Consider the following 14,113-nt stretch of genomic DNA (forward strand, 5'->3'; position numbering starts at 1 on the left):
ATGTCAATTTATCTACCAGCTTTAAGAGAACCTGAATCCCCTCCCAGGAAATGTAAGATTTGGAAGACAAAGTGAACAGTATCCATTATTCTTTGAAGATCACCATAGTTAGATGCAATAAAGGATAGAGGCAGAAGTGCTGGCAGGTTCCAGCTTCTATCCTTGCTCTTCCCTCCTCTGTATCCAACTCTTCTTAACTGCCAGCCCTGATGACTGTGATGGTGAATGTTACGTGTCACCCCAGAGGGTGTTTTTTTTTGGATGTGATTAACATTTAAATCGGTGAACACTGGGTAAAGCAGATTGCCTTCTAGAATGTGGGTGGGCCTCATCCAAACAGTTGAAGGCCTGAACAGAACAAAAAGACTGGCCTTCTGCAGCAAGAGGCAGTTCTCCAGCAGACTGTCTTAGGACCGGGACTGCACTATCAGCTCTCCTGCGTCACAAGCCTGCTGGCACACACTTCCCAGTCTCCATAATCAGGTGACCCAATTCCCTATAATAAACCTTTCTATATATACACATATACATATATACGTATACATACATGTACATACGTAAATATTGTATATATTATATATGTATATATAATAAATCTATATATAAATACAAATATATATATATGTATTTACTCCTGCATTGGTTCTGTTTCTTTGGAGAACCCTGACTGATACACTGACCCACTGACCGACAGCCAGGTGCAGAGGTGACAGCCTTCCTTAGACTCCTCCACCAGGCCCCCTTCCCAGGCAACGTCCCTGCCGTCTCATATTCCTTGTGAGCCTTGCACTGGTCCACTTGTGCTAGCGCTTCAGAAGGCCTGGTTAATGATGTTTCTCTAATCCTCCAACTCCTCTTTTTAAACCCTTGCCTCTCCAGCTTCTTCCATAATTGTGTAAGGCCTTATTCCTATAATAAATCTTATTCCATAAAACATATAATGACTCTACTTTCCTTATTTTACCATGAATGATACAATATAATGCAAAAGAAAATGTGCTAACATTCTCAGCAGAGACAGAGAGGCATTAATACTGTTAAACAGTTCTCATTTCTTGTCTCATTTGCTCATTCATTCATTCCTTCATTCATTTAGGAAATCTTCAATACAGGCCAGGTGCTGTTCTATGAGAGCAGACTTGAAATACACAGAGGGCTGTGATGTGGAGCTCCTCAGGATCTAGAACTCTGGCTATCGAGGGAAAACTGCCAAGAGAAGCTTTCTGTTCAATACAGAGAACTTCCTGACAATTAAAGCTGCCTATAAATGGAACTGACTCTCCATTCTAAGGTAGTGAGGGTCTAGTTATCACAGAAACTAACTAGCAATTTACTTAGCCAGGGATGCTTCAGAAGATATTAGCACATCAATCAGCAGTGTTTACATTTTCACCAGATTTACTTTCAAATTTTATATTCTATGATTCCATTATAATATATTATATACCATTTGTAAGATTCTATATGCTGTCCATATTCTGAGGTGACTATGAGATATAATAGGATTACGATAGGCTCAGAATAATACCACGGGGGAAAAGAACTAGTGTTTATTGCATACTCTATATACTCAGGCAATTTTCATTGGTTATTTCATAATCCTCCAAAAACTCCAAGAGATAAGCTTTTTATCCCCACTGTGTGGATAAATACACTGAGATTCAGCAAGCTATAGTGACTTGCCAAACCTCTCAGTTCCCAAGCAGAAGAGATGATTGAAATCTGTCTGCCCCCAGAGTCCATGTTTTTTCTTTCATGCTATACAAGCTTCAGCATTAGTATGTGGAAATTAATAAGATTATCAATTATAAACAAAGGCATCATTTTCAGGTATATTCTTAATGAATGAAAATTTTTATATCTTAGAACACATATTATTCAATGTATTAAACTAGTAACACGGCATCATTTATTGAATGTTTTGTATGTTCTGATCACTCCAAAGTCCTTTACCCTCTTATTTAATCCTCACAGTAACCCTGCAGATGAAGTTATTATTTAGCCCCTTTTTACAGATGAGAACAATGAAAATCAGAGAGTCTGAGAAACGTGTCCAAAGTCAATCAGCTACCAGGAAGAGGCAAGGCTGGATTTCAAATTCTATTCTGATGTTGAAGGCCATTCTCCATGTTCTGGGTTCCCTGGGTTAATTTCTCCCATGGGTTGGAGCCAATGGGTAAATTTTGTTTACTGTATTTTCCAAGATGACTTGTTCCTCCTCCTACATGTTCCAAAATTATTTCCTTCACCCCCTAGATGCCTCCCTAAACAGCTCCTTATTTCTTTGCCAATTTCTACTTTCAGCCTCATTTAAATATTTGCAAGACTCACCCCATCAAGGCATTTCAATATGAGGAATTGGTTGAACAAATAAAAAGAAACCTTTTAGAATACTTAAATTGCAATGAATGACACAACTACAATTCAGTGCAATTTAGGTGTTCTAATACGTTTCTTTTACTTTGCCCAACCAAGCACTTATAACTAGATGATTTTGCTTCTAGGTATGATTCAAATCCACAGAAGATTTCGTTTTGCCTTTAAACTATAGCTGACGATTGCTATCTGAGATGTTTAAGACAACCAGGTATATAAATAGCTTCATCTACAGTTAAGGGGAAAATGATTGTATCTTTGTAGTACGGACCTTGGGATAGACACAGCCTAGTCTGCTATTCGCACCACTTACCAACATCAGCTCCAAAGCAGGAAAATAAAATGGAAGAGAACTGCTTTTCAGCTCATTACAGGGAAAGGAAAACTACATTAGTACATATGAGTCATATAAAAAGAGAAACATACACACAAACACACAGAGAAGGAAGCTAACATTTATTAAGGGCTCAATATATACCAAGAGCTTCACACATCTTACAAAATCCCTATGAAATATTATTTCCTATTCCTAATTTCCTAATTTCATATTATAAAGGAAAGAAGTCACTCCCCCCCAAAAAAAACAAACTCAACTTGATAAATCCTTCCACCTCAAAAGTCCAGGATTTTCTCAATAATACATTAACTCTGTGTACAAACTTCTCTTAGAAACTCGGAACTTGTTATACAAGATGTCATTTACCTTTTTGTGCTTCAGAATGAAAATAAAGTCATGAGTCAGAGTCATTGCAGCCTCTTCTGATCGTCCCTTTGCTCTAGTGTTTATTACCCAGTTTATAAGCACCCTCATGTTTAAGCCTTGACAAATTTGAAAGTGAATAGACAAAACTGTCCTCCCATTTGAAACATTAGAGAACTTCTAGCTGTCTCGAGATGATAGCTGTCATTGCTGGCAACCCAAAGCTCATCTCACTGATTTGGGGAACAATTCCTTGCCTTTTCTCCTCCCTCGGGATAGAGATCATCTAGGGCTGATGGTTTTGAAAAAGCCGTTTATCATTCAAGGTGCCCTTCCTTCCTCTGACCAAGGGGAGATAAACCAGGTTTATGGGGCCAGGTTTTCCCCATTCCTACCCAAGATTCAGATTTTGTGCAGAGAGATTCAAAGAGAGAAAACAACTGGAAAACAATTGGATTCATCCCAAAGATGCCCCACAGACACTACCCATCATTTCTCCAACTCTCTCCAGGTTCTTGTCCTGCTTATGGCTTATTTATTCATACTTTCCTTCAGTTCTATGGGCATCTCATATCCTTTCGATACATTTCTCTATTTCCCCTTTATTAGGTACAATGAGTTTCTGTCACCAGCAACCTAAGTCCCTGGAATGATAAACCATAATATGTCCAAGCCTTGACATATTATGTGGGGGCACAGTCACACATTTCTCATGTCACTGCTAACACTGGGCTCCACAGGTCCTTCTCTCCTGGATGTCTGTGACTCCTTTCACATGTGTTTGCAGGATGTGCTCTTCCCTTATCAATTTGCCATCATCAGCTAATCCCATCTAAAATGGTCATGACTCACAATATCTCAAATTGTATCATCTACTAGAAGAGATTTTAATTCAGTAGGAAACCCAAGAAAACTAGAAAATGTTGCAGACACAGAAAAGTGAGATTCTAACAGTGGGATCACACGTACACTAAGTAAAATAAAGTAAAATATCTACAGTAGATTGTTCTATAAAATTCTGTTCTAGCACAATCTATAACAATTACTGGGACTTCCCTGGTGGTCCAGTGGTAAAGAATCCACCTACCAAAACTAACACACCATTGTAAAGCAATTATACTCCAATAAAGATGTTAAAAAATAATAATAAATAAATAAAAATGAATCCACCTACCAATGCAGGGGACACGGGTTCCATCCCTGCTCGGGGAACTAAGATCCCACATGCCACAGGGCAACTAAGTCTGTGCGCCACAGCTACTGAGCTCACGCACCTCAATGAGACAGCCCAGGTGTCACAAACTACAGAACCCATGCACCCTGGAGCCTGTGTGCCACAACTAGAGAGAAGCCCATGCCGCAATGAAGAGCCCGTGCACCACAACGTAAGATCCCACGTGCCTCAGTGAAGATCTCACATACTGCAATTAAGACCCGACCCAGCCAAATTAATTAATTAATTAATTAATTTTTTAAAAAATAGTTTAAAAAAAATTACTGTTCTGTCATCTGAACAGTGTCATCCAGGACCTCTGCCCCAGAATATCTCCATGGTTTATGAAATCTCGCACTTAGGGAATCTCTCTGTGTAGATTCTTAATTAACCAGTTACTGAATATTTTACCTAAGACCACTTAAGAATCTCTCTGTGTAGATTCTTAATTAACCAGTTACTGAATATTGTACCTAAGACCATGACAATTTATACTCAGTCACTTCCACACTCAGATTTATTGGGGTTTAAATCAAATTTTTAAAAAGAAAAATCTAATATTAAAAATATATACATCATCTACCCTCTCACTACTAGGAGCAGGTGTTACTGCAGACTATTCAGAGAGTAAATTCCTGAGACCTGAGTCCATCTGCATTACCTCCTGCTGCTGTTTTTTGTCTTTGCTCGCTAATGGTGAAATCATAGTAAACTACCGCAATCCTCACCACCTCGCAGGGTTTTTTTTTTTCCCAAATAGTTGGTTTTTATTTGTTAAAAGATATCTTACATTCCAGAATATTCTTTTGCAATTGCCTTATCAACTCATGAATACAAATGAGGCCACATTTTTCCCCAGATGTTTCATTATTCAATTAATATCTGTCCATTTAATCTGCAGGTGAATAAAGGGCCAGAGACAGCTGTATTTCTTCAGGGGCTTCCAATTAAAAAGGATTAAGAGGGCTTCCCTGGTGGCGCAGTGGTTGAGAATCTGCCTGCCAATGCAGGGGACATGGGTTCGATCCCTGGTCTGGGGAGATCCCACATGCCGCGGAGCAACTGGGCACGTGAGCCACAATTACTGAGCCTGCACATCTGGAGCCTGTGCTCCGCAACAAGAGAGGCCCGCGTACCGCGATGAAGAGTGGCCCCTACTTGCCACAACTAGAGAGAAAGCCCTCTCAAAGAAACGAAGACCCAACACAGCCATAAATAAATAAATAAATAAAATGTAAAAAAAACAAAAGGATTAAGAGCATATCCATGTCCTAAGCTTCCCCGATTTCTCAGCATAATCATTTTTTTTACTCCATCTTAAGTACTTCAGCTCTAGAACTATCCTATAAATAGTCATATTTTCAGAAAGACTCAAATCAGACAAGAAGAATTGCACTTGCAGAGTCAGGTCAAAATAGCTTAGGATCAGGACCCGAAACACTACAGATTCTCACGTTTCTGCCTGTGAGCACACACATCCCCCTCTCTGCTCAGTTATACTTTTCCATCCTTTGAGCACAGGTCATTCCCTTCCTCTATGAAAGGTTCTGTGACCCACCGACCTCCTGATACATCCCCCCGCTGGGGTCCATTCATCCTCTGAAATTCCAGGAGTCTCTTGAGGGACTTAGCATAGCTGGCCATACACACTCTGACCTCTACGGGGCGCCCAAGTCTCCTCTCCTCCCATTTAGGCCCTGGTAAGGTCCAAGGATGTAAGATCCTTAACGTCTTACAGAAAAACCCAAATGAACTTTTTGGCCAACTCGTAATAAAGCACGGAGGCACAGCTGGGTCACAGAGCTGATTAGGGCACAGGAGGGAGATGTTTTGCTGGAGGAATAAAAATGAGGTGAATGGATTGCTTTTAAAATCCCGTGTTTGCGGGGGAGCTAGTAAGCGTCCTGTGCAATCTTGACCTGCCTCTAGTCTTTGTCCATATTTATAAGACACAGGGAGCTCTTGGGCATGTTCATTCCAGAGGCTCAGGGGGAAATCCTGTTTCCTTGCCTTTCCCGGCTCCTAGAAAGGTGGTCTGCATTTGTTGACTCATGGGCCCTTCCTCCATCTTCAAAGGCAGCAGAAAAGCATCATCAAACCTCTCTGACTCTGATATTCCTGCTTCCCTCTCATGAGGACGTTTGTGATTGCACTTAGGGGCCACCTGAGTAATCCGAGATAATCTTCCCATCACAGAGTCCTCAACGTAATCACATCTACAAAGCCGCTCATGCCATGTAAGGTTACCTAGTCACAGGTTTCAGGGATTCAGACGTAGATATTTCGGGAGACCATTATTCTACTTACCAGCCTCACCCCCCCGCACACACACACACACGCACACACACACACACACACACACGAGTGGCTACGTAGCCATGTCAGACATTTGTGAAGGACCCCAGTGCTGAGATGGAGGGTTTTTAGAGTATTTAGCATTTCCCCCACTCTAGAGGCAATGAGAGAGCAAAGGAAAGCCAGCACTACCCCCAGCTTCCAGGGAAGAATAGGAAGAGTGGATCTGTCTTCACTTCAGAGCAGCAGCTCTCAGCAATGGCCAGCCTCCTCATGGCCTCTTACACTAGGATTACACCTGCAAAGTTTATTGCCACCTGAAAGTGATGAATCAAATCATTATCTATATGTGATAGAAGTTTATGTGAACTCTTTTGTAAAGAAAATAATGACTCTCCCATTTAATCTTTTGGGCAAATATGAATGAATGTACATACAAGGGATTACTTAAAATTGAGTGCACTCATGTTTATTTTATTAAGATCAGCATCCTGAATCCCACTCAGAAAGCTACTGCCCCCATGATTCCTTAGGGCATTAGCCCCAAAGATGAAGAAGTATTGGGACTCCTCCCCAGAAAAACTACTCTCTATGATCTTGTTTGAAACAAAATAAAGGGATAGAGGAGAACAAAGGAGGCAAGAAGAACAGAGGAGAGGAGAGGCTAGGAGAGAAGAGAAAGATAATAGAGTAACGTTTCCTTGGCAGGGTGCCCTAGGAAACAAACGGGCAAAATTTGCAGCCTGTTTACTTGGGGAGTGCAATGCATTGGAAGCCAGAGTGAGGGGGAAAGGATAGTAGAGTAGAAAACATAGCAAATAGAAGGTGGACCCTTACCCATAAAGTATATTCTGCCCACTCTCATGGACTGTCTCCAGATGCTGCCTGGAAACTGGGACCCAAGAACCAAATGGGGGAGGGAAGGAGAACAATTCATCTGCAGGCTCATTCCTGTCTCCTGCCTCTTGTTGGTCCAAGTTCACCCAAGTTGTGTGACCTGGCCCCTCTGAGCAGCCACTAGGGAGCCAGTTCTCACACCCTAGTTATGGCCCTTCATCTCAGTTCTGAAGTGGTAGACTCAGAACAGAGTAGTGCCCTGTGAGTCTGGTCTTGGCCAGCTCCAAATCCAAAACGACTGACCCTCTGTCTCTAGCGCCACCTTTGCAGGACAGACTGGGGTAGGGGCTTGGAACCTCAAACCTTCCTGGCCTAACTCTTTAGTGACTGCATTCAGGGCCTCAGCAAACTATTTAAGACAACTCTTCCCCAGGAAAACTAGGCTGTACCTCCATCTTGTCCCTTCTTGGCCACAGGCCGTCTCTGCATCCCTTGAGCTCTGGACCTGCCCTGGCTCTTGCTTCCATGAGCACAATGGCAGTCACAAGAGCCATACTGCATAGCCGCGGCCGAGGTGAGCCAGGGGCTTCGAGGCCAGCTGGCAGCTACCCAGAGAGCCCTTACCACAGAGGAAGTTGTAGTCTGAGACATATTGAAAAGAAAAAATATAGATATAACACAAGGGAATCTGAAGCTTAGCAAATCAGAAAGACATGTAAAATCGGACTTGATACAAACTCTAAATACATGATAATTTTTACATAATACCAAATTATGATGTGGAGACTTGAGCACTTTGGGATTTCAGTGGAAGGAAAAATCCCTCAAGACCAAGGACTAGGAACGGCATCAGAAAAGAAACAGTTCTCAGGCTGAGCCATGAAGGAGAGATTATAATAATAACAACCAGCATTCTGATATCCCATGAATGCGCCAGGCGCCATCCTAGCCTCTTACTATAAAATATTCCATTTAATCTACCACTGTGTCCAGGGGAGATAATCATTGTTACCTTATTACACAAGTAAGGAAGCTGACACACAGTTAGTGAAGGGCATTCAAAGTAGCAGAAAGAGCCGAATCCTATGGGAGAGTAGAGGGATCATTAAGGAGAAAAGAAAAAGATTTTTTTAAGAGGTAGGTAACTCCCAGACCCAGGAGGGTGTTCAGAGCCAGGCTGTAGAGTTGGGCTGTTATTTGGTAGCTTTGAGGCGAGCAGGGAGAGGGTTATCCGCTGAGGAATGACATATGTACACGTTTCCACAAGATAATCCTGCAATGGTAATGAGAAGGGAGGCGGAGACAACAGAGAGACAGATTATGAGACTTCTGTAGTCCATGTGGAAGGGGCACTGGCGGGTTTGATAACTTGAACTTAGGCAGCAAGATGGTGGGAAGAGTAAACCACAGCCCTGAGTTTCTTCAGGGAACACAGCACAGACGGTGCTACTGAAGGGAACCTAATTCCTCGTTCACCCATCTGAGCTGTCTGTGCACACACAGGACCATGCAAAGCTCTCAGAATGGGACCCCACTCACCCAAACGCTGCAGACAAGTGTGAGGCTTTCCATCCACTGTGATGAAGGGGCTGATTCCCAGTGATGGAGGGTGCGTGAGAGATCAGGGTCAGCCCCACCTTGTTATCCACCTTCCTTTCTAGTCGCAGAGTAACATCGCTTGGCACTTCGATTTTTAAGGAGTGCCTAGAGCTTTCCAGGTGCTCTTGCTAATTACCACAGAACCCCTGGGAGCTGGGAGAACTAGCGAGGGTGATGATGCCAAAGTCAGTGCAGGTGGGCCAAGCACTAAGTGGCTGAATGAAAATAAAATGCACGTGACCTGCTCCCCAGCAATGTGGCCTTACATCCCCTGGTGTAAACACGTGAGCTGTGAATTACCTTTCATTCGGTGAAATGAGCAGTTCTCAGGAAATGGTGACCAGCCAGAGATGGGAGAAAATTAAATTTACTATAAATGAAACATGCAACTCTACATGCAGCAGATTTATGAGCTTTGTGTCCTTACAGGGACCTAAGTTTCCCTGGAGACACTGACGAGGTTATCATACATGGTTTCTCATTGTCTGCCTGTAAGGGATAGTATAAGGCAATTGTCTGTCTTTCAAAGCAATGGGTGATTGGATGAGGATCCTGAGAGCCATCTTGGGACCACAGAGGGACATGGGGCTGAGATCAACCAGCACAGAAAAGAGAGGAGCTGGGATGAGAGAGAACTAGGTCAAGCCCTGAGACAACCTTGCAGCCCCTGTATCCAGCTTATCTACCCTTGAGCTTTCCAGTTAAGTGAGGTAAACATGTCCTTTTTTCATTAGTTTGAGTTGATTAACTTTCTTTCACTTACAACTAACAAATTCTGGGCTCAAAACACCCTGGACCCCAAGAACATAGATGATAACTGATAAGTTTTCATGAGAACACTCTGAAAGCCAATATTCATTTGACTAATAATGCCTATCATTTTGTGGTTTTAAAATTAGACCAAGAAAAAGTGAGAGAACAAATCAAAACCTTCATTTTACTTGTGGTACAGTTTTCTATGACTTCACCCCAGTTCTGACTATTAAGGCACTGAGTTATCCCATCTTTCTGGCTCGAAGTCAGTGATTAAATTGGACTCCTATCAGCATCTCTAAACCCTTCTTCTGGCCTTCAGGGAAATGCTGTACAAAATAATTGATTTGTTGACATGAAAGAGAGCAGAATGTACTGAACATGAGGTTAACTAGGTAAGGACATTGCCTCATGTCCTGCTGGAAACAGTGGCCAATTCACATTCCTCTTCCCTGGAGGCAGCATCTGTAAAGGCTGCAGGCACAGGTATTAATGATATTTGAGATTTACATAGCACTTTATTGCTTATAAATGCTTTTTCATCTACTTTCTCATTCCATATCCCCAGTAGTAGGCTGGGACAGAATGATACCCTGCCTTGTTACAGATGAGGAAACTGAGGCTCAGAAAAGTCAAAAGACCAAACAGCTCTTGTTCCAAAACAGGACTCAGTCCATTAAAACACGACTGGTGAATCCGACAGTTGCCTTTTTTGCCTCAATAGGAGAACAGTGAAGCTTTGCCTCTACTCAGCTAGCTCCCAAGTGGATGGAAAAAGGCCTGGGTAGCCTTCCCCTTTTTTAATGCAGTTGACTACAGGTGTGGATGACAAGGGAAACAGGCTAGGGTATGATTCCAGAGCCGGGAAAGCCCTCTGTCCCCGACTCCCACCATCCCAGAAACTGGATCAAGAGAGCTTTTGATTTCATAATTAGAGATTAACTTTTGTAAAAACTGGGTAACTGGGTAACACCAGGCAGTAACTCGTGATGACCATGAAAGACCCTCACAGCCTCCTTCCCCCCCACCTCCACACAGACTCCCCTGCAGCCCCCTGCCTCACTCCTCCATTACCTCCTCCCACCTGCCCCCAGTTAAAACCTTCCTACGAGCAGATTTGCATGAGTGAGGAAGGGAATAGCAACTGCAGGACCCCGGGGATTTGAAGTGTCTGAGCTATGGGTGAGGGTTGGCGAAAAGAAGGAATGAGTCGGGTACCCCGTACTGCACGGGCCGCCATCTAGCCACTATCTTATTTAATGCTGACTCAGCTTCTTAATGGAAGGCACCCCTCCCTCACTTTGTAATTGAGGGAATCCAAGCCCTTAGATAAGGTAAAATAAATTACCCAAAGCCACACAACCAGGTTCAAAACCAGGTCTAACTGCAGAGCCCATGTTCAATCTGCTAGACCGTGGTGCCCCCAAACACACACCCAGCTCCCTCACCTCACCCCAGGAACTGGGGAAAGGGTCAAGAGAGTTCCCAAATATAAATGTCCCTTCTTCACATTTGCTTCCTCCAGTCAGAAACTCAGTGATCGATTTGTATCCATTTCCAATCGCCCCAAAGCCAGAATCTCTAAATTATGATCCTTCAAGAAATGAACTCCAGTCGGTCCTTTCTGTTTGGTTGGGAGCACTGTTAAATCTAACCCAATTCAAAGGAAAGGACAGAATACATTAAATGTTACACCAGAAAGCAGCATGAAAAGGGTTATCTCTGGAAGAAATTAGTGTGTTTCAGCAACATGCTTAGAGCTTTTGCATGTGCCTTGTCAGATGTACTTGCCTTTTTAATTGAAGCACCTGTGTTCAGTCGCTTCCTCCAAAGCCTCAGGCTTTCAAGTGGAGTCATAAATCTTACATGGGTAACATCCGTTAGATGGAGGTCAGCCCACGGGCACTGCAGAGCCTCCTAGGTAAGATGCCAAGAAAGAACACCATTTGCTTTCCAGACAGGTTTGTGAAGCCTGGCTTGAGGAGGAGAGGTTGACACTTTCAAGTTAATGAAGAATGTTGTGATAACCAATGTTCTGGAGCCGTCTGTAATGATGTCCCAAGTTCGAGTACAGCGCCATTGAATAACAGGGCTCTCTGAGTGGCACAGGAGGTCACAGAAGCACACTTAGAGATTGAAGAGCCGCAAAATGGCATTTCAGCCTCATCCTAGGGGTGAAACCGGCAAAGGGAAAGGGGCTCTGAGCTGAGGGGCAAGTAGGAGTAAGGGTGGAAGGGGAAGGATCTTTCCTAAAGGGCACTGGTGAAAAGCAAGAAAGAACTCAGCATTGCAGAAGCCACTTGCCCAGAGACCACTGAAAACTGATCTGCAGCTCATAATCTTGTTTATGTAGATTTTTTTTAATTTGCGCTGTAAAATATTTCCATCACACAGAATAGAATGGCACACTGAATACCTGGGGACCAATCACCGGGTTGATCAAATCCTAACCATCTTCCATGCTTGTTCCTCATCTTTTTTTAAGAGACAAGTCATCAGGTTGAAGCCCCCTCACCCTCTCCCTCCTTTCTCTCCTTCCCCAGAAATAACCAATATTCTGAACGGTGATGGTCATTCCCATGCATGCTTTCAACTGTTATTACATGTAAATATAGTATTGCTTTGTTTTCAAACTCTATTTACAGCATTGCCATTGCTATTTCCCTAAACTTTAGGTTTCTGAGATTTATCCACTTTTCACTGCTGTATTCTATTGGATAATAGACAAATATGTATTTATTCACTCATTTCTGGACAGTTAGATTGCTTTATTACTTTTTTTTTTTACAAATGATGTTGCAGTAAACATTCTTATACACTTATCTTTCCATGTGTCCATTGTGTAAAGTTTCTAGGGAATATTCCCAGAAGCAGGGCTGATATTTAGCATGTTTTTAGTAAGAAACATACACCCACTGGGTACAGGAAGCCTCCATTCTGATTGGAGAAGGTGCAAATCCTTATTGGTGGGTGCCTTGCCCTCTGGGATGTTAAGTATGTCAAATATCATCCATGTTTAGAAGTGGAATGGCTGAGTTGAGGAGTACAGAATCTTTAAATTTGCTAAATAGTGACAAATTTCTCTCAAGTTACTAGTGACAGAGTCCTACCGGTCATGACTGGTAACTCCCATTTTCCAGATCCTTGTCCACACGTGGTATTATCTGTCTTTATTTTCTGCTCAACTGATGGTGCAAAATATTATCTCACTGTGGAATTAATTTGCGTATCCCTCATTCCTAGTGAGGTTGAACATCCTTCATGTTGACTAGACATATAGCTATCACATTTTGTGAATCACCAATTTGAAATGTTGTCCATTTTTTGAGTTTTTCCTCTTATTGATTTGTAAATCACACATAATAATCCTTCATCAGATACATATAATATATATTATGTAGTATAATACATGTATTATAATCATATACAATATACTCTACATGTATAATTACTTTTTCCGTCTTGTTGCGTGGTTTTCAGCCTATAATACCCAAGCTCTTCTTCACCCCGGCCATGACTGTTCTTGCTCTCTGAAGGGGTATCAGCAAAACAGCCACCATGGGAGACCCAAAAGTGTGACCTCTGACCTCTGAAACACATTCCTGCAGCAGCCTCCTCTTGGATTATTTGTTTAGAATTTACTAATATGTTAAGCTTACCTTTCAACTTGATGGTGAATACTATGAGGGCAGGAACTGGGGCCCAGGACAGTGTTTTTCACAGAAAAGAATACCCCTCACTCTTGTTGATGGGTCATAAGTAGGAAGGAAGAAGCTGATCTCCTAAAAAGCATAGTTAAAAGTTGGCCGGAATAATCATTATTGTGGTGATAGCTGTCACTTATTAAACACAAACATACAAATTTAAATAATTTACTCTTCTCAACAATCCCACGAAGCAGATGTTCTTTCTATCCGATTTTTTGAGATGAGAAAATGATGACAAAAAGAATTTTTAAAGCTTGCCCACCTAGATTGTAAATGGAAGAATTGGCACTGAAATCCAGGAAGTTGGGCTCCAAAGGTCTGCTCTTGTTCATTCATTTTATTGGTTCACCTTCCTTTTTCCCACTCCTGTCCAAATAAAGTCTTAGAGTACTGGCAAAAGGGTTTCCAGAACTAAGAGAAAAATAAACACAGATATTGTAATTACTGCTGGCCTGGGACCCGTAACTTCTCACTCCAGCTTTGCTTCTTTATGGTTTTCTCCAAAGTCCCTGTTTCTGGCAGGGCAGCAAGCCTGGGGAAGCTGTAGGTTCTAGGCATTGCTGGCCTGGTGCTGTTATCCCTTGGGATTCAGAGAGGAAAGAATGATGAAATGTTTCTCATAGATAGATAGAT

Source organism: Balaenoptera acutorostrata, chromosome 4 (genome assembly GCF_949987535.1).
Source record: "Balaenoptera acutorostrata chromosome 4, mBalAcu1.1, whole genome shotgun sequence".
Lineage (NCBI taxonomy): Eukaryota > Metazoa > Chordata > Mammalia > Artiodactyla > Balaenopteridae > Balaenoptera > Balaenoptera acutorostrata.